The sequence below is a fragment of the Saccopteryx bilineata genome, chromosome 1, assembly GCF_036850765.1.
Source record: "Saccopteryx bilineata isolate mSacBil1 chromosome 1, mSacBil1_pri_phased_curated, whole genome shotgun sequence".
Classification (NCBI taxonomy): domain Eukaryota; kingdom Metazoa; phylum Chordata; class Mammalia; order Chiroptera; family Emballonuridae; genus Saccopteryx; species Saccopteryx bilineata.
In genome coordinates, this window is record NC_089490.1 from 213,783,851 (window position 1) to 213,805,894 (window position 22,044).

Sequence of the window (22,044 nt, forward strand, 5' to 3'; positions counted from 1 at the left end):
TGGGTGGTCAAGGTCACTGCCTCAAGGACCAGACAGGTTTGAAGAGGAACCTGGAGTTAGCTACACACTGGGCACTCAGGCATTGAGAGGAATGGCAGGACTTGACCACTGGGTGGCTAATGTGCATGATGGGGCAAAGGAGGGGAGGAAGCAGCTATGGCCTGGTGCTCATGGGCGACCAGCAAACAGCTGAGTGGACTGCCAGGCTCCGCAAAGAGGCCAGGGCCACCTCGAAGTGCTGTGCCCCAGGCTTGTGTAGGGTACTGAACTCTGTGGCCAAGGGAAAAGGAAAAAATTGGGGTGGGGGGAGGCAAAAGCCTACAGCACCTGGTATTCCCAAGAGTCTCCCATCCAGGTGCTAACCAGGCCAGACCCTGCTTAGCTTTTGAGATCAGACAAGATCAGACGTGTTCAGGGTGGTATGGCCATAGATGCTTGACAGCGACCTCTGGTGGCCCAAGAAGAAACACCTGGCCTCCAGGTCTCCTCAATTCTTTGTACCCTAGGTGCCTGAGCATGCCAGGTCCCCTGCTAGGCACTCCCACAAGCTCTGTTTCCATCTGTTTCATCCCTGTTACCACTATTTCCAGTGGGCTGCCAAGATAATTTTTTCAGCGCCCTGTCATTATTCTCGGGGACCGAAGGTGTGCCAGCCCACCCAGATGATGGGAACTGGAGCAAGGATCAAGGGTCTCAGTATCACAGCAACTTGCAGAAGTATGGTCAGGGGAGGGCTGGGGATGGAAGGCCAATGGCCAGTGTCAGCTGCCTGGGAAGCTATGCAGGGATGTGTTCTGAGACCGTTTCTATTGCCCGGTAATGAGGGGTCTAAGTGGTGACTCTGGGAGCCCTCAACTCTGTGTCGGGGTGGAAGAGACACCTCGGCCCCAGGTGAGGGCGTGCTCTCTGGAATGAGGGAGATCTGCCTCTCCTGCTTGGCGGCCAAGGTCATGCTGCAAGAACCAGTTTTCAGGGGAGTCTGGAGTTAGTTGCACACATGGAACCCAGTGATAAAGGGGAGTGGTAGGACCCCACTCTTGGGCAGCTGGTGTGCTTGGTGGCGTGGAAGAGCAGGGAGGCAGCTCAGCACGTGCACTCATAGGCGACAGCCCAGTTTCAATTCCAGGCACCTTTGGTGCTCAGCCTTCATCTCACACTGCAGCTATTGAGAGAAGTCAACCCCCATCTTCAGCATTCATCTCAGTTCAAGCCGTCACTGGTTCTCAGCCTCTAGCCTGGCTAGCAGTTTTTGAATCTGAAACTTTCTCCAGGGACCTAGCTCATGCTGTTCTTTGCATTCAGTCTGCAGCTCATACTGGAGCATTTGACTTCAGTCATCCTCTTACACTCATTTTATTTTTCCCGGGCTGTAAAAATCACCCAGCCAATGGCACCCAAAAATACAGCCATGGAGATCCATATGCTGGAGAACAAAGACCACTCCTCTACCCCATCAGGAAAACTTCTCCTAATGGTGGCAGCTGAGGGAATCAGGAAAACAAACCTCACAGTGGTAGGAAAGCAATCTAGCTGAATCACTCCTGAGAGAAGGCAACCATACCTTTTTAAAGACACACATGTGGGCTTGACCTGTGGTGGCACAGTGGATAAAGCGTCAACCTGGAAATGCTGAGGTCACCGGTTCAAAACCCTGGGCTTGCCTGGTCAAGGCACATATGGGAGTTGATGCTTCTAGCTCCTTCCCTCTTCTCTGTCTTTCTCTCCTCTCTCCCTCTCTCTCTCCTCTCTAAAAATGAATAAATAAAATTAAAAAAAAAAGAAACACATGTGGCTTTTTTTACATGCTAGTGCAATAATTGTGCAAAGTGCTTGCAGCCAGGAAACCAGGGAGCAAGCCCAATGCACCAGTTTTTCCACATCTCTGTGGGTTAAAGCATTGTTCTGAAATTAGAAGTTTGCCAGTTTGATCTCATCAGGGCAATAAAGGGGAAGAAACCAATTAATGAATGATTAAGTGGCACAAAAAGTTTTCTTACACCTTTTTTCTCTCTTCCTTTCGCTCTCTGTCTCTATAAAAAAATCAATAAAAATAAATAATTAAATTTGGACAAATAGCTGAAATAGATCTAACATAATACAAAATTGCAGAGGTTGTTGGTTTGATCCCCAGTAGGGAATATACAGAAATAGCTTAAGCTTGTTCCCTGTTTTAACATCACTGCCTCATTCTAAGAAAAAGAAAGAAAGAAAAAAAGGAAGAAAGAACAAAAAAAAATCCAGTTGAACAATTTGTCAGGTCTAATTTTCTCAACACAACTGACCTTTATTTTATTTTCTTCCAATCTTATTAAGTGCTGAAGGCTCGAATAAAAGAATTGATTGCAGCTGCTGCTAATGAACTCTTTCAACATGGCAGCAATGAGACAGCAGAAGTGAGAAGGAGGTTTCTGTGAAATGGCTTGAGTGCCACAAGAGCTTGAGAAAGAAAAGTGGAAGGATTGTGGTAGCAAAATCCAACCTGAGATTCTCAAGACTGAGAAGTGACTGAAACTCAGTTAGGTAAAAAAGCAGTATGTTTGAGGAGTGTCAGGGGTGGTGGCAACTGTGAGAATGTGCAGAGTGGGGCAGGAAGAAAATTATAACAAGTGCGGAGACTGGGCAGGTAAAGGGTGTTATGAAAGCAGAGGTGGGAGTGAGGCTTTGCTCATGACAGGTTGGTGATGGAGAGACCGGGGTAAAGAGAAAAATGGTTGTGGATGACTGGACCCTTGTGAGAGATGTTCTGAAGAGGTTGGGAATAGAGAGGAATGAACATATGATGTTTGTGTGTAAGAATTGGGAGGTGTTCATCTAGAAATAAATGGGGAAGGGTAGACTTTATGTAAAGCAGACTTTACATAAAATAAAAATAGATATTTAGAAAATGAAGAATTTGTCATATTTGAGGACAGAATGGAGAATGATTCACAGGGAGTAAGGAATGGGAGGGAGTGATGTCGGATGGGCAACAGGACAGTGTGCTGCATTGTGGAAGAAATTTGTGTGTTTTACTTTTCCTTGGTGAAAGAAATTGTGAGCAAAGTTATGCAGCATCAGCTGCTGACAATTCTAATTACCAGGGCTTCCAACTTTAATAAGGTGGTAGTGGCATCAGAAAATGGTCATTTGCTGAGGAAGAATTAAATTTGGCTGAGAGTTCAACTGGATTTACCCGGAAAAACTTACTAAATTACCTCTCTTGTTTGTCTGGCTTATGCAAAAATAAATAAATAAATAAATAAATAAATAAATAAATAATAAATAAATAAATAAATAATAAATAAAAAGACAAAGTAGGAAAACTCATGTCACAGGACTTTTAGGACCAAGGAAGTCTTCCAGATTTTAGCAGTGCATCAATGTGTTTATAGTCTTTCTGTGTTGCAGCTGTATATGCTAAAGTGGAATTGTGAAAGTCTGAAAAGAGGAGTAGAAAATAAAAAACTGCATGTAGGCAATGCTGTAGGAGTGTTTCCTTTCTCCACACCCTCACCATCTCTGGTTGTTCATTGATTTGTTAGTGAAAGCCCTTCTGACAGGTGTGAAGTAATGTCTCATAGCGGTTTTAATTTGCATTTCTCTACTGATTTGTGACATGGAGTATTTTTATATACCCATTTATTTTGTAGGGAGTTATTTGAATACTCTAACACTTCATTTTCTGAGGTTTATAATTTCCAATTGTGTTTTGACTTCTTTAAAAATCATGGTATATGTTGCTCCAGTTCAGCTTGATGTTTCACAAATTTAATGGATTTAAGCAGGAACTGCTATAAGGAGTCAGCCACTAAACTGAGTGAGGTGTAGGTTAATCTGCCCCTTCAGCAGGCATAGGGTACCTGAGCTGCATCTCTGACCAACATAGCACTTGCACATTTTTATTATGGTACACATTTAGGATAAGCTTTACCTTATCTAAAAATGCACCTTAGATAGTATCTGCTTCTTCTAGTCATGGTGAGGCAATTTAAATTTCTCCAGCAGCCACTTGGGAGGCATTGCCATAGAACTGACAGAAAAAGGTAAGACTGGAAAGAGTCAATATACAGAGGACCAGCAGAGAATTGTTCTGGTATGTAACATTGTGGGTTTTTTAAAAGATTTTTTTTTTGTGGTGTAAGGCAGTGAGAGTTTGCGTGGGAATAAGAACTATCAGTTTATTTATGCTTTGCTTTATATTAACAAGAATCTAAGCATATATGTGACAATTAGTAAATACGTCTTGTAAAATATTAAAAATAATCATGCTACCAGTAAATACAGCTCAACCAAGAAGTTATGAATGCTAATGTAAAAAATACTGGCATAACAGATACAATTACTTAATTTTGTTTTTTACCAGAATTAAATTTTTTAAAAGTTTAGAATAATAGTATATATCAGTAAAAGCTACAGAAAACTCAATAACAAAATGAACTCTGTATAAAATAAAACAAAAATATGTTCTGATTGAATTAAAATGTATGATGTACTGGGATAAGTTTTTGAGAAAAAGGGAATTAGTTTTGTCTTAAAGTAAGGATTGTTGTTATTGATGTAAGTTTGGTTCTATTCTACTTTGTTAAAAAAAACAAACTTTTTCTATACTGTGTAGCACCAGATAAGATATTATAAATTTTATCTGCCTATAAAGCAAAGATACATTTTTTTTAATTGTTACTGATTTCTATTTTTTCATAGAGGTCTTCGATTACTATAAGGACAATCTTCACAATCCTAAGAGCCAATATGTGATAATCATACATCTATCCAGTGCTGATGTGACAGGACCCTTTTCCCCACACTCAGAAATAAAAGCTTTAGTGATTGCATGCCCCACTTTTTCATGTGTAATGGAGGAAATGGTCATGCCTAAAAGAGAGAGGTGTCCAGTCACTACGATTTTTATTTATGTCATTATCTGAGATGATTGAGAGCTAATGCTATTCCCTCTTTTTCTGTAATATGTCATTGGAAGAGCTTTTCTAACTTTGGTCAGCTTAGGGCTGGTGAGAGCTTCTTTTAGTACTTCAAAAGCCCTCTGTTATTCTCTTTCATAACTTAAAATAGTTGACCCTTGTTGATCACTTTACTTTAAAGCCTTATAGAGAGGCATGGCCTTTCTTTATATTTTACATTCTATAACTGGCAATATCCACTTAATTCTAGGAATGTTCAGAGGTGGTTCTGAGTGGTGGGCTCAGGAAGACCTCAAATGGCCTGTATTCTACTTGAAGATAATGATTGTTTTTGGAGTTAATAAAAAACGTAACCATTCTAATATTTTAAGAATAATTTTGCTTTATCCCTTTTTTATGTAGAAATGAAATGTAATGGAGTGACCTTGTTTCATAGAAAAACATAGGTTTCATGTATGCATCTTTATAGCATGTGAACTATTCACCTGTAAATGACACTCCCCCCATTCCCTCTCTTCCTTCTGCCCTATGTTGCCACCACTTTGGGCACAATGATGACAGTCCATCCTATTCCCATGTATCTCACCATACCCCAAACTGTAAGCATGGCTTACATACTAAAACCTATTAATATAATTTACTGTGTTAATAGAATGAAGAAAAGAAAGCACATAACCATCTAAAGAAATACTGAAAAATCATACATGCAAACTAATGCACATCCTTGTTCAATGCAGCATTTTTCTTTTTTTTTCTTTTTTTTATTAAATAATTTTATTTTTTTAATGGGGTGACATCAATAAATCAGGATACATATATTCAAAGATAACAAGTCCAGGGTATCTTGTCGTTCAATCATGTTGCATACCCATCACCCAAAGTCAGATTGTCCTCCGTCACCCTCTATCTTGTTCTCTCTGTGCCCCTCCCCACCCCCTTTCCCTCTCCCATTCCCCCCTCCCCCCCGTAACCACCACACCCTTATCAATGTCTCTCAGTTTCACTTTTATGTCCCACCTATGTATGGAATAATGCAGTTCCTAGTTTTTTCTGATTTACTTATTTCGCTCCGTATCATGTTATCAAGATCCCACCATTTTGCTGTAATTGTTCCGATGTCATCATTTCTTATGGCTGAGTAGTATTCCATAGTGTATATGTGCCACATCTTCTTTATCCAGTCATCTATTGATGGGCTTTTTGGTTGTTTCCATGTCCTGGCCACTGTGAACAATGCTGCAATAAACATGGGGCTGCATGTGTCTTTACGTATCAATGTTTCTGAGTTTTGGGGGTATATACCCAGTAGAGGGATTGCTGGGTCATAAGGTAGTTCTATTTCCAGTTTTTTGAGGAACCACCATACTTTCTTCCATAATGGTTGTACTACTTTACATTCCCACCAACAGTGGATGAGGGTTCCTTTTTCTCCACAGCCTCTCCAACATTTGCTATTACCTGTCTTGCTAATAATAGCTAATCGAACAGGAGTGAGGTGGTATCTCATTACCGTTTTGATTTGCATTTCTCTAATAGCTAAAGAAGATGAGCATCTTTTCATATATCTGTTGGCCATTTGTATTTCTTCCTGGGAGAAGTGTCTGTTCATGTCCTCTTCCCATTTTTTTATTGGATTGTTTGTCTGTTTGTTGTTGAGTTTTATGAGTTCTTTGTATATTTTGGATATTAGGCCCTTATCTGAGCTGTTGTTTGAAAATATCATTTCCCATTTCGTTGGCTTTCTGTTTATTTTGTTATCAGTTTCTCTTGCTGAGCAAAAACTTCTTAGTCTGATGTAGACCCATTCATTAATTTTTGCCTTCACTTCTCTTGCCATTGGAGTCAAATTCATAAAATGCTCTTTAAAACCCAGGTCCATGAGTTGAGTACCTATGTCTTCTTCTATGTACTTGTTTCAGGTCTTATGTTTAGATCTTTGATCCATTTTGAGTTAATTTTTGTACAGGGGGAGAGACTGTAGTCCAGTTTCATTCTTTTGCATGTGGCTTTCCAGTTTTCCCAGCACCATTTATTGAAGAGGCTTTCTTTTCTCCATTGTGTGTTGTTGGCCCCTTTATCAAAAATTATTTGACTATATATATGTGGTTTTATTTCTGGACTTTCTATTCTGTTCCATTGGTCTGAGTGTCTACTTTTCTGCCAATACCATGCTGTTTTGATTGTCGTGGCCCTATAATAGAGTTTGAAGTCAGGTATTGTTATGCCCCCAGCTTCAATCTTTTTCTTTAGGATTGCTTTGGCTATTCGGGGTTTTTTATAGTTCCATATAAATCTGATGATTTTTTGCTCTATTTCTTTAAAAAACGTCATTGGAAGTTTGATGGGAATTGCATTAAATTTGTATATTGCTTTGGGTAATATAGCCATCTTGATTATATTTATTCTTCCTAGCCAAGAACAAGGTATATTCTTCCATCTCATTATATCTTTTTCGATTTCCCTTAACAATGGTTTATAGTTTTCATTATATAAGTCCTTTACATTCTTTGTTATGTTTATTCCTAAGTATTTTATTTTTTTTGTTGCAATCGTGAAGGGGATTATTCTTTTGAGTTCCTTCTCAGTTGTTTCATTGTTGGCATATAGAAAGGCTATTGACTTCTGTATGTTAATTTTGTATCCTGCGACCTTACTGTATTGGCTTATTGTTTCTAGTAGTCTTTTTGTGGATTCTTTGGGGTTTTTGATGTATAGGATCATATCATCTGCAAAAAGTGATACCTTTACTTCTTCTTTTCCGATATGGATGCCTTTTATTTCTTTGTCTTGTCTGATTGCTGTGGCTAGAACCTCTAGTACCACATTAAATAAGAGTGGAGAGAGTGGACAACCCTGTCTTGTTCCTGATTTAAGGGGGAAAGCCTTCAGTTTAGTGCCATTTAATATGATGTTAGCTGATGGTTTATCATATATGGCCTTTATCATGTTGAGATATTTTCCTTCTATACCCATTTTGTTGAGAGTCTTAAACATACAATTGTGTTGTATTTTATCAAAAGCCTTTTCTGCGTCTATTGATAAGATCATGTGGTTTTTGTTCTTTGTTTTGTTGATATGGTGTATTACGTTAACCGTTTTACATATGTTGAACCACCCTTGAGATTCTGGGATGAATCCCACTTGATCATGATGTATTATTTATTTAATATGTTGTTGTATTCGATTTGCTACTATTTTGTTTAGTATTTTAGCATCTGAAATCATTAGAGATATTGGTCTGTAGTTTTCTTTTTTTGTGCCATCCTTGCCTGGTTTTGGTATGAGGGTTATGTTGGCCTCATAAAACGTGTTTGGAAGTATTGCTTCTTCTTCAATTTTTTGGAAGACTTTGAGTAGAATAGGAACCAAGTCTTCTTTGAATGTTTGATAAAATTCACTGGTAAGCCGTCAGGGTCTGGACTTTTATTTTGGGGAGGTTATTAATGGTTTTTTCTATTTCTTCTCTACTGATAGGTCTGTTTAGGCTTTCTGCTTCTTCTTGACTCAGTCTAGGAAGGTTGTATTTTTCTAGGAATTTATCCATTTCTTCTAGGTTGTTGAATTTAGTGGCATAAAGTTTTTCATAGTATTATACAATAATTCTTTGTATATCTATGGTGTCCGTGGTGATTTCTCCTCTTTCATTATGGATTTTGTTTATATGAATTCTTTCTCTTTTTTCCTTGGTAAGTTTTGCCAAGGGTTTGTCAATTTTGTTGATCTTTTCAAAGAACCAGCTCCTTGTTCTATTAATTTTTTCTATAATTTTTCTGTTCTCTAATTCATTTATTTCTGCTCTGATTTTTATTATCTCCTTTCTTCGGCTGGTTTTGGGTTGTCTTTGTTCTTCTTTTTCTAGTTCCTTAAGGTGGGAACTTAAGTGGTTCACTTGGGCTCTCTCTTGTTTGTTCATATATGCCTGAAGTGATATGAACTTCCTCTTATCACTGCTTTTGCTGCATCCCATAAATTCTGATATGTCGTATTGTCCTTTTCATTAGTATGTATATATCTTTTGATCTCTGCACTTATTTCTTCTTTGACCCATTCATTTTTTAAAAGTATGTTGTTTAGTTTCCACATTTCTGTGGGATTTTTTTCCTCTTTTTTACAGTTGAATTCTAGTTTCGAGGCTTTATGATCAGAAAATATGCTTGGTACAACTTCAATTTTTCTGAATTTGCTGATGTTGTTTTTGTGGCGCAACATATGGTCAATTCTTGAGAATGATCCATGTACACTGGAGAAAAATGTATACTCAGTCACTTTGGGATGAAATGTCCTGTAGATGTCTATCATATCCAGGTGCTCTAGTGTTTTGTTTAAGGCCACTATGTCTTTGTTAATTCTCTGTTTGGATGACCGATCTAGAGCCGTCAGCGGTGTATTGAGGTCTCCAAGTATGATTGTATTTTTGTCAGTTTTTGTTTTAAGATCAATAAGTAGCTGTCTTATATATTTTGGTGCTCCTTGGTTTGGTGCATATATATTAAGAATTGTTATGTCTTCTTGATTTAGTGTCCCCTTAGCCAGTATGAAATGGCCATTTTTGTCTCTGAGTACTTTTCCTGTCTTGTAGTCAGCATTATCCGATATGAGTATTGCTACACCTGCTTTTTTTTGGATGTTATTTGCTTGGAGTATTGTTTTCCAACCTTTCACTTTGAATTTGTTTTTATCCTTGTTACTTAGATGAGTTTCCTGTAGGCAGCATACAGTTGGATTTTCTTTTCTAATCCATTCTGCTACTCTATGCCTTTTTATTGGTGAGTTTAATCCGTTTACATTTAGTGTAATTATTGATACTTTTGAGTTCCCTATTGCCATTTTATATATTGCTTTCTGTTAGTTTTTTGTCTTGTTTGATCCTTCTCTTTCGTTTTTCTATCTTTTGTTTTTATTTGGTTGTATTCCATACATCTTTCCTCTGTTGCTATCTTTTTTATCTCATGTGCTTCTGTGGTGGTTTTTTCAATGGTGGTTACCTTTGAGTAATGAAAAGGGTCCCTACCCTGTTCATTGTAGCGAACTATTTTGTGAGTACTTTTGCACTCCATCGTCCTTTGCTACTGTTAATCTCCATCTTCTCCCTCTCTTTCTTTTTGTTGTTGTCACAGTTTAAATTTAGTTGTATTGTGTTCTTCTTGGAGCTTTTACTTGTGGCTCTGTTTTTTTTTGTTCTTTGTATCTGATTGGAGAACCCCTTTTAGTAATTCCTGGAGTGGGGGTTTTCTGATGATAAATTCCCTCATCTTTTCTGTATCTGTGAATGTTTTTATTTCTCCTTCGTATTTGAAGGATAGCTTTGATGGGTATAGTATTCTTCGCTGAAAGTTCCTCTCTTACAGGACTTTAAATATTAGGGTCCACTCTGTTCTAGCTTGTAGAGTTTCTGCTGAGAAATCTGATGATAATCTAATGGGCCTTCCTTTATATGTTGTATTCTTCTTTTCCCTGGCTGCCTTGAGAATTTTTTCTTTGCTGTTGGTTTATGTCAATTTCATTATGATATGCCTTGGAGTAGGTTTGTTGGGGTTAAGAAAACTTGGAGTTCTGTTTGCTTCTTGAACTTGAGGCTTTAGTTCTTTCCACAGGCTTGGGAAGTTCTCATCTATTATTTGTTTGAGTATGTTCTCTATTCCATTTTCTCTCTCTTCTCCCTCTGATATACCTATTATTCTTATGTTATTCTTTTTGATGGAGTCAGATAATTCTTGTAGGGCTATCTCATTTTTTTTTTAATTTTTGAGTCTCTTTCTTCTTCTATCTGTTGTGCCTCAAGTTGCTTGTCTTCTATTTCACTAATCCTCTCTTCTATCTGACCTGTTCTATTAGCTAAGCTTGTTACTTCGTTTTTCAGCTCGTGAATTGAGTTTTTCATCTCTGTTTGATTTGTTTTTATAGTTTCAATTTCCTTGGAAATATATTCGTTGTGTTCATTGAGTTGTTTTCTGAGCTCCCTAAATTGCCTTTCTGTGTTTTCTTGTATATCTCGGAGGATTTTTAGGATTTCTATCTTGAATTCTCTGTCATTTAGCTCCAAGGTTTCCAATATATTAAATTTTTTCTCCATAGATGTTTCCTCATCTAGCTGTGTTACCTCTCTTTCTTTTGTATCCATGATATTTGATTTTCTCTTCCTTAATGGCATCTGAGGGTGGTTTTGTTGATAGTATTAATGAGATTTAATAAAGAATAAAAAGTTTAAAAAAATAAAAAAAAAATAAAAAATCGAAGAGTTGTTTTTTTAAAAAAATTAATAATGAAATAAAGAAAAATAAAATAAAATAAAAATTAAAAAAAAGATTATTCCCCCCCTCGTTTTTTTCCTCTCCTCTTTTCTCCCCTCTTTCTTGAGAAAATCTTGTGGTGGACTGTGAATTATAACAAACAATGCCTGTGATGGAGGGCCTGAAGTGGGGAAAAGTAATGAAGGTGCAATAAAAAAAAAAAAGAAAAAAAGAAAATAAAAAGAAAAAAGAAAAAAAAAGAGCGTATGGACCCACAAAAAGCAAATAAGGAAAAAATTGTGGTCAAGAATAAAATGATTTGCTTTTAGGTGTTGGTTGTCTAAGAGTTATGATGAGAGGAATAAGAGGAAAATGGAAAAATGGGGGGACAAATTAAAAAATTACTATTGTATTTAGTGGAACAAGAACTAGATAATATGGAGAGCCAGGGATGGGAGCACTGCTAGTGAGTTAAAAAGATGAAGTAAAAAAACCCCAAAATGCCACAAACATAGGTTTGAGTTCCAGATAAGATAATTTCTTTGTTATTGAGGTTTGAATGAGAGGAGGTGTAAAGGAGAAAGGAAGAAACTAATATAGAGGGAGAAAAGAAAGAGAGAGAGAGAGAAAAAGAGGGAACCACTAAAAGAAGAGAAAAGAAAGGAGGGAGAGAGAGAGAGATATAAGGGTTTTGGAGTGCAACCCTCATAGAGAGAAAGGAAGAGAAGAGAAAAGATAATGGGAGATGTAGCACTTATGGGTAGTGTAGTTCAAGGAGAGGAGAGAGTAAGACCGGTAGAGAGTTAATTGGCCAAATTGGAGGAGGAAAAAAAAGTATCAAGAATGCAGATAAGAGAAACAAACAAACAAATATAATAAAATGGGATAGGATATATAGTCTGCAGATTATTCTTGATTTTGAGAGGTTATCTTCTTGCTTTTTCTTTTCTCTCCCTCTTCCTGGTCGGTGACTCTGTACCCCGGGTTCTGCCCCTTTGGCACGCTCAGGTAGAGGTTTGCAGTTGATAAGTCTCTATGGCAATGTCATGTATTGTGTTTTAGTCTCGTTGGCAGTCGAAGCTCATTAGTATTTATAGGCTACGACAGTGAAAGAGTCCGTGTTCCTGGAGCCTTTCTCCTAGTCTTTCCTTCCTCAATTAGTAGCCTGATAATCCAGCTATGGGGTTACTGCTGCCTCTGCCTGGATAGTAAGAGGCTCAAAGAGCTGGCAACTCCCCACTCTATTTCCACTCAGCACAGGGCTCTGGGTAAGGCTCAGTCAGTCAGAGCTACTAGCATAATCAGGCGGGGTTTCTGCCCACTCAAAGACCTCTGGCTCTGCCACTCTGTCCGGTAACACAAGCGGGCGCCCACTTCCGGGGCGCTTGGAGGAAACTCTCACTCACTCTCTGCGACCAGGATATCCAGTCAGCAGTCTCACGCTCTGAGTGAAACCCCCAACCTCAGGGAAAAGTTGCAGCGTTGGAATTGAGTCTCGCTCCGTCCCCGTGCGCGGCTTTTGCAAGGCGCTGGAGCAGCTCGAGATTCCGTTTTGGCCAACACAAAGGCCCCTGACTCTGCCCCTCTGTGCGATAACATGGGCACGCACTGCCCAGGCACTCAGAGGAATTGCTCACTCCTTATCTGCGCACACAAACCAGGATATGAGGCCGGCCGCGGTTCCCTCTGAGTGAAACACCCTCCAGCACGGAAAATCTCCACCGTTGGAATTAGTTCTTTCTCCCTCCCGTACATGGCTTTCCCAGGGCGCTGGGGCTGCCCAGAACTCTGTCCTCGGCCCACAGAAAGGCCTCTGACCCTGCCTCTCCGCGGGGCAACATGGGCACCCACTCTCAGGGCCTAGGAAGAAATTCTCGCCCACTAACTGCGCACCGACCAGGAGACCGGGTAAAATGGCCGCTCCGCTTGTCTTTCTTTGTTTGGGTTTGGCGCGAGTGTTAGCTTGTATTGCCTGGGTTGCCACAGCATCAGATTTTCCTCGGCTTGGATCTGCGTGCCACAGCCTGGTTCGGCTGTTCGTGTCGCAGTCTGGATCTATTCATCCCCTTTGCCCGCCTCAGTTTCTATATTCACAGTTACCAGAGAAAGCCGCCCTGTTTAGGTTAGTGAGGAAGGCGGAGCATTTCTTACTCCCTATTTCCTTTGGGGTTTGGTTATATATTTAGCCAATTTTTCACTCAATCATACCTTTGGGTGTATTGCGAAGCATCTGGAAGCTCCAAGTATAGGTTTTTCTGTTTCTGGTTGAAGATCTTGTTGAGTTTTGGGGGAGATTTATTGGTATCGCTTCCTACCCGCCATTACTCTCAAGAATTATTCTTGGTATCGTATTATTTTTTTAATATGTTGTTGTATTCGATTTGCTAGTATTTTGTTTAGTATTTTAGCATCTGTATTTGTTAGAGATATTGGTCTGTAGTTTTCTTTTTTTGTGCCATCCTTGCCTGGTTTTGGTATGAGGGTTATGTTGGCCTCATAAAATGTGTTTGGAAGTATTGCTTCTTCTTCAATTTTTTGGAAGACTTTGAGTAGAATAGGAACCAAGTCTTCTTTGAATGTTTGATAAAATTTGCTGGTATACCCGTCAGGGCCTGGACTTTTATTTTTGGGGAGGTTTTTAATGGTTTTTTCTATTTCTTCTCTACTGATAGGTCTGTTTAGGCTTTCTGCTTCTTCTTGACTCAGTCTAGGAAGGTTGTATTTTTCTAGGAATTTATCCATTTCTTCTAGGTTGTTGAATTTAGTGGCATAAAGTTTTTCATAGTATTCTACAATAATTCTTTGTATACCTATGGTGTCCGTGGTGATTTCCCCTCTTTCATTTTGGATTTTGTTTATATGAGTTCTTTATCTTTTTTCCTTGGTAAGTCTTGCCAAGTGTTTGTCAATTTTGTGGATCTTTTCAAAGAACCAGCTCCTTGTTCTATTAATTTTTTCTATAGTTTTTCTGCTAATTCATTTATTTCTGCTCTGATTTTTATTATCTCCTTTCTTTGGCTAGTTTCGGGTTGTCTTTGTTCTTCTTTTTCTAGTTCCTTAAGATGGGAAGTTAAGTGGTTCACTTGGGCTCTCTCTTGTTTGTTCATATATGCCTAAAGTGATATGAACTTCCCTCTTATCACTGCTTTTGCTTATGCAGCATTTTTCATGGTGGCCAATACATGGAAAAAAACAAAGAGTTTCTTTTTTTTTTTACAGAGACAGAGAGAGGGATAGATTGGGAAAAACAGGAATGCATAGAGTTGAGAAGCATCAATCATCAGTTTTTTGTTGCAACACCTTAGTTGTTCATTGATTGCTTTCTCATATGTGCCTTAACCATGGGGCTGCAGCAGACAGAGTAATGCCTTGCTCAAGCCAGCTACCTTGGGTCCAAGCTTGTGAGCTTTGCTCAAACCAGATGAGACTGCACTCAAGCTGGCAACCTCAGGGTCTTGAACCTGAGTCTTCCGCATCCCAGTCCGATGCTCTATCCATTGCGCCACAGCCTGATCAGGCCAAAGTGTCCCTTAATAAAACATTGAAAAAAAAAGATGTAATACCTATGTATAATAAAATACTAATGAGTCATACTTATGTATATGCAATAAACAGCATGAATAAACCAAGAGTCTATTTTAAGAAGCAAAATAAGGAAGTCAGAGAAAGTTAAGGACTATATGATTGCACACATATGTGGCAGGGATACTTAGATAAACAGAAATAGACAGAAGTTCAGTGAATACCATAGGAAGGGGGTGGAAGAAAGTGGAGTAAATGAGTTTTTTTCTGCTAAAAACACTCAACAAACTAGGACTACAAAAGAATTTCCTCAGAGAAAAGGCATTTACCAAAAACCAACAGCTAGGGCATATGGCAACTCTATACTTACATTTTTCAAAACACCCTACTATCTTTCATAATGGCTACACCAGTTTACATTTTCTTTTAAATAAGATTTTATTTATTTATTTACTTATTTTAGAGAGAAGAGAGAGAAAGAGAAGGGGGGAGGAGAAAACATCAACTCTCATATGTGCCTTGACCAGGCAAACCCATTGTTTTCAACTGGCAACTTCAGTGTTCCAGGTTGACACTTTCTTCACTGCACCACCACAAATCAGACCCAGTTTACATTTTCACCAACTGTGAAACAGGGTCCTATTTCCTCCACAACCACTCTGATCTTTTTATTACCTCTCTTGTTGATAACAGCCAATCTATCAAATGTGAAGTGGCATCTCATAGTTTTGATATGCATCTTTTTGTACATCTCTTTGTTGTTTGTATTCTTCATGAGAGAAGTGTCTGTTTAGGTTCTCTCCCTATTTTTTAATTGAATTGTTTGTTTGTTGTTGAGCCTTGTGAGTTCTTTATATATTTTGAATATTAACCACTTTCAGAGCTATTGTTTGTAATATCTTTTTTTTGGTAGGTTGCATTTTTCCTTATTGTTCTCAGTTTTGTTTTGTTTTTTAGCTGTGCAGAAGCTTCTAGGTTTAATAATGTTCTAGTCATTTATTTTTGCACTTACCTCGCTACCCTTTGGGATCAAATTTTTGGAAAGCTCTTTATGGCTGAGGTTTACGTATTTAGAACCTATGTATTTTTCTCTGTATTTTATTGTTTCAGATCCTATATTGAAATTTTGATTTATTTTAAATAAATTTTTATGTATAGGGAGAAACTGTAGTCAAGTATCATGTTTTGCATGTGGCTTTAAAGTAATCTAACACCATTAATTCAAGAAGCTTCCCCCCCTTCATTGTGTGTCTTAAACTATTTTGTAAGAAGAAATGTATTTGCCTATATATCTGGGGTTTATTACTGGCTTTTTTATTCTGCTTTATTATTCTGTGTTTAATTAATTAATTACTGAATTACTTTCTCATTTATTTATTTTGCCAGTATTATGCTGTTTTTATTGTCATGGTTCTTTAGTATATTTAGCAGTGAAGTAGTATAATACCTTCACCTTTCTTTCTGTTTCTCAGGACTGCTTTGACTACTTGGGGGTCCTTTGTAGTTTTGTATAAATTTGATAATTTTTTCTTGTCTTTTAAAGAAATGGATGAACATTGAAAACATTATGGATGATGTCAGAGTAATGGTGGGGTAGGAAGTGATACCGATAAATCTCCCCCAAAACTCAACAAGATCTTCAACCAGAAACAGAAAACCTATCCTTGGAGCCTCCAGATGTTTCGCAATACACCCAAAGGTATGGTCGAGCGAAAAATTGGCTAAATATATAATCAAACCCCGAAGAAAATATGGAGTAAGAAATGCTCCGCCTTCCTCACTAACCTAAACAGGGCGGTGTTCACTGGGAACTAAGAATATAGAAACTAAGGTGGGCAAAGGGGGTGAATAGATCCAGGCCGCGGCACAAATGGCCGAACCAGGCTGTGGCACAGAGATCCAAGCTGAGGAAAAACGGTTCCTGTGGCAACCCGGGCAATATAAGCTAACACTTGCGCCAAACCCATACAAAGAAAGACAAGTAGGGCAGCCATTTTCCCCGATCTCCAGGTCGGCGCACGCAGATAGTGGATGAGAGATTCCTTTCAAAGCCCCAGGAGTGGGCGCCCGTGTTATCCCACAGAGAGGCAGAGTCAGAGGCCTTTGTGTGGGCTCGAAAGTGGAATCTCTGGACCGCCCCAGCACCCTGGGAAAGCCGCGCATGGGGAGGGAGCGAGAACTAATTCCAATGCTGGAACTTTTCCATGCGGGTAGGGGTTTCACTCAGAGGGTGAGGCGGCCAGCCTGATATCCTGGTCTGCGCATGCAGATACTGAGCGAGAGATTCCTCCAATTGCCTCAGCAGTGTGCGCCCGTGTTATCCCACAGAGGGGCAGAGTCAGGGGCCTTTGTGTGGGCCAAAAGTGGAATCTCAGGCCACACCAGCGCCTTGAAAAAGCCGCGCATGGGGACGGAGCGAGAGCCAATTCCAACGCTGAAACTTTTCCATGCGGGTGGGGGTTTCACTCAGAGTGTGAGACTGCCGGCCTGATATCCTGGTCTGTGCATGCAGATAGTGAGAGAGAGTTTCCTCCAAGCGCCCCAGGAGTGGGCGCCCGACCGTGTTACTGGAAAGAGTGGCAGAGCCAGAAGACTTTGATTGGGCGGAAGCCCCACCTGATTATGCTAGCAGCTCTTACTGACTGAGCCTTGCCCAGAGCCCTGTGCTGAGTGGGAATAGAGTGGGCAGTTGCCAGCTCTTTGAGCCTCTTACTATCCAGGCAGAGGCAGCAGCAACACTATAACTGGATTATCAGGCTACAAATTGAGGAAGGAAAGATTAGGAGAGAGACTCTCTCACTGGCAGAGCCTATAAATGCTAATGAGCCTTGACTGCCAATGAGACTAAAGCACAATACATGACATCACCATAGAGACTTATCAAGTTCAAACCTCTACCTGAGTGTGCCGAAGGGGTAGAACCCGAGCTAGAGAGTCACCGACCAGGAAGAGGGAGAGAAAAGTAAAAGTAAGAAGATAACCTCTCAAAATCAAGAATAATCCGCAGACTTTATAACCTATCCCATTTTATTCTATTTGTTCGTTTGATTCTCCTATCTTCATTCTTGATATTCTTTTTCCTCCTCCAATTTGGTTGATTAACTCTCTGCCAGTCTTACTCTCTCCTCGCCTTGAACTACACTACCCATAAGTGTTTCATCGCCCATTATCTTTTCTTTCCTCTTCCTTTCTTTCTATTAGGGTTGCACTCCAAAACCCTTAACTCTCTCTCTCTCTCCCCCCCTTTTTTCTTCTTTTAGTGGTTCTCTTTTTTCTCTCTCTCTCTCTTTCTTTTCTCCCTCTATATTAGTTTCTTCCTTTCTCCTTTACGTCTTCTCTCATTCAAACCTCAATAACAAACAAATTACCTTATCTGGGACTCAACTTATGTTTGTGGCATTTTGGGGGGGTTTTACTTCACCTTTTTAACTCATTAGCAGTGCTTCCATCCCTGCCTCTCCATTTTCTCTAGTTCTTGTTCCACTAAATACAATAGTAATTTTTTAATTTGTCCCACCATTTTCCTGTTTCCCTCTTATTCCTCTCATCATAACTCTTAGTCAACCAAAAACTAAAAGCAAATCATTTTATTCTTGACCCAAATTTTTTCCTTATTTGCTTTTTCTGTGTCCATACCCCCTTCTTTTTTATTTTCTCTTTTTTTATTGCCCCTTTATTACTTTTACCCAATTCAGGCCCTCCATTACAAGCATTGTTTCTTCAATTTAATACAATATAATTCACACTTCACCACAAGATTTTCTCAAGAAAGAGGGGAGAAAAGAGGAGAGGAAAAAAAGAGGGGAAGAATAATTCTCTTTTTTTAAATTTTTATATTATTTTATTTTTCTTTATTTAATTATTAATCTTTTTTTAAAAACTCATCGATTTTTTATTTTTTAACTTTTTATTCTTTATTAAATGTCATTAATACTATCAACAAAACCACCCTCAGATGCCATTAAGGAAGAGAAAATTGAATATCATGGATACAAAAGAAAGAGAGGTAACACAGCTAAATGAGGAAAAATCTATGGAAAAAAAATTTAATATATTGGAAACCTTGGAGCTAAATGACAGAGAATTCAAGATAGAAATCCTAAAAATACTCAGAGATATACAAGAAAACACAGAAAGGCAATTTAGGAAGCTCAGAAAACAACTCAACAAACACAAAGAATATGTGTCCAAAGAAATTGAAACTATAAAAACAAATCAAACAGAGATGAAAAACTCAATTCACGAGCTGAAAAACGAGGTAACAAGCTTAGCTAATAGAACAGGCCAGATAGAACAGAGGATTAGTGAAATAGAAGACAAGCAACTTGAGGCACAACAGATAGAAGAAGAAAGAGACTCAAAAATTAAAAAAAAATGAGATAGCCCTACAAGAATTATCTGACTCCATCAAAAAGAATAACATAAGAATAATAGGTATATCAGAGGGAGAAGAGAGAGAAAATGGAATGGAGAACATACTCAAACAAATAATAGATGAGAACTTCCCAAGCCTGTGGAAAGAACTAAAGCCCCAAATTCAAGAAGCAAACAGAACTCCAAGTTTTCTTAACCCCAACAAACCTACTCCAAGGCACATCATAATGAAATTGGCACAAACCAACGGCAAAGAAAAAATTCTCAAGGCAGCCAGGTAAAAGAAGAATACAACATATAAAGGAAGGCCCATTAGATTATCATCAGATTTCTCAGAAGAAACTCTACAAGCTAGATGAGAGTGGACCCCAATATTTAAAGTCCTGAAAGAGAGGAACTTTCAGCCAAGAATACTATACCCATCAAAGCTATCCTTCAAATATGAAGGAGAAATAAAAACAGTCACAGATACAGAAAAGATGAGGGAATTTATCATCAGAAATCCCACACTCCAGGAATTACTAAAGGGGGTTCTCCATTCAGATACAAAGAACAATAAAAAAACAAAGCCACACGTTAAGGCTCCAAGAAGAACACAATAAAACCAAATTTAAACTGTGACAACAACAAAAAGAAAGGGGGGAGACGATGGAGATTAACAGTAACAAAATACAATGCAGTGCAAAAGTACTCACAAAATAGTGCACTACAATGAACAGGGTAGGAATACTTTTCATTACTTAAAGGTTACCACCATTGTAAAAACCACCACAGAAGCACATGAGATAAAAAAGATAGCAACAGAGGAAAGATGTATGGAATACAACCAAATAAAAACAAAAGATAGATAAACGAAAGAGAAGGATCAAACAAGACACAAAACTTACAGAAAGCAATCTATAAAATGGCAATAGGGAACTCACAAGTGTCAATAATTACACTAAATGTAAATGGATTAAATTCACCAATAAAAAGGCACAGAGTAGCAGAATGGATTAAAAAAGAAAATCCAACTGTATGCTGCCTACAGGAAACTCATCTAAGTAACAAGGATAAAAACAAATACAAAGTGAAAGGCTGGAAAACAATACTGCAAGCAAATAACATCCAAAAAAAAAAGCAGGCAGAGCAATACTCATATCTGATAAAGCTGACTACAAGACAGCAAAAGTACTCAGAGATAAAAATGGCCATTTCATAATAGCTAAGGGGACACTGAATCAAGAAGACATAACAATTCTTAATATATATGCACCAAACCAAGAAGCACCAAAATATATAAGACAGATATTTAGTGACCTTAAAACAAAAACTGACAAAAATACAATCATACTTGGAGACCTCAATACACCGCTGACGGCTCTAGATCGGTCACCCAAACAGAGAATCAACAAAGATATAGTGGCCTTAAACAAAACACTGGAGCACCTGGATATGATAGACATCTACAGGATATTTCATCCCAAAGTGACTGAGTATACATTTTCTCCAGTATACAACGATCATTCTCAAGAATTGACCATATGTTGGGCCACAAAAACAACATCAGCAAATTCAGAAAAATTGAAGTTGTACCAAGCATATTTTCTGATCATAAAGCCTTGAAACTAATATTCAACTGCAAAAAGGAGGAAAAAAATCCCACAAAAATGTGGAAATTAAACAACATACTTTTAAAAAATGGATGGGTCAAAGAAGAAATAAGTGCAGATATCAAAAGATATATACAGACTAATGAAAATGACAATATGACATATCAGAATCTATGGGATGCAGCAAAAGCAGCGATAAGAGGGAAGTTCATATCAATTCAGGCATATATGAACAAACAAGAGAGAGCCCAAGTGAACCACTTAACTTCCCACCTTAAGGAACTAGAAAAAGAAGAACAAAGACAACCCAAAACCAGCTGAAGAAAGGAGATAATAAAAATCAGAGCAGAAATAAATGAAATAGAGAATAGAAAAACTATAGAAAAAATTAATAGAACAAGGAGCTGGTTCTTTGAAAAGATCAACAAAATTGACAAACCCTTGGCAAGATTTACCAAGGAAAAAAGAGAAAGAATTCATATAAACAAAATCCAAAATGAAAGAGGAGAAATCACCACAGACAACATAGATATACAAAGAAATATTGTAGAATACTATGAAAAACTTTATGCCACTAAATTCAACAACCTAGAAGAAATGGATAAATTCCTAGAACAATACAACCTTCCTAGACTGAGTCAAGAAGAAGCAGAAAGCCTAAACAGACCTATTAGTAGAGAAGAAATAGAAAAACTGTTAAAAAACCTCCCCCAAAATAAAAGTCCAGGCCCTGACAGGTATACCAGCGAATTTTATCAAACATTCAAAGAAGACTTGGTTCCTATCCTACTCAAAGTCTTCCAAAAAATTGAAGAAGAAACAATACTTCCAAACACATTTTATGAGGCCAACATAACCTTCATACCCAAACCAGCAAGGATGGCACAAAAAAAGAAAACTACAGACCAATATCTCTAATGAATACAGATGCTAAAATACTCAACAAAATAGTAGCAAATCGAATACAACAACATATTAAAAAAATAATACATCATGATCAAGTGGGATTCATCCAAGAATCTCAAGGATGGTTCAACATATGTAAAACGGTTAATATAATACACCATATCAACAAAACAAAGAACAAAAGCCACATGATCCACTATTATTTAATATGGTACTGGAGGTTTTGGCCAGAGCAATCAGACAAGACAAAGAAATAAAAGGCATCCATATCGGAAAAGAAGAAGTGAAGGTATCACTTTTTGCAGATGATATGATCCTATACATCGAAAACCCCAAAGAATCCACAAAAAGACTATTAGAAACAAAAAGCCAATACGGTAAGGTTGCAGGATACAAAATTAACATACAGAAGTCAATAGTCTTTCCATATGCCAACAATGAAACAATTGAGAACAAACTCAAAAGAATAATCCCCTTCACGATTGCAACAAAAAAATAAAATAAAATACTTAGGAAGAAACA

The 22,044-nt window shown here is 38.2% G+C and overlaps 1 pseudogene; it reads right to left on the bottom strand.

Moving 5' to 3' along the window:
• Nucleotides 1–315: 315 nt before the first annotated feature.
• On the bottom strand, nucleotides 316–433 carry LOC136321679 (5S ribosomal RNA; annotated as a pseudogene).
• Between the last annotated feature and the right edge of the window lie 21,611 nt (nucleotides 434–22,044).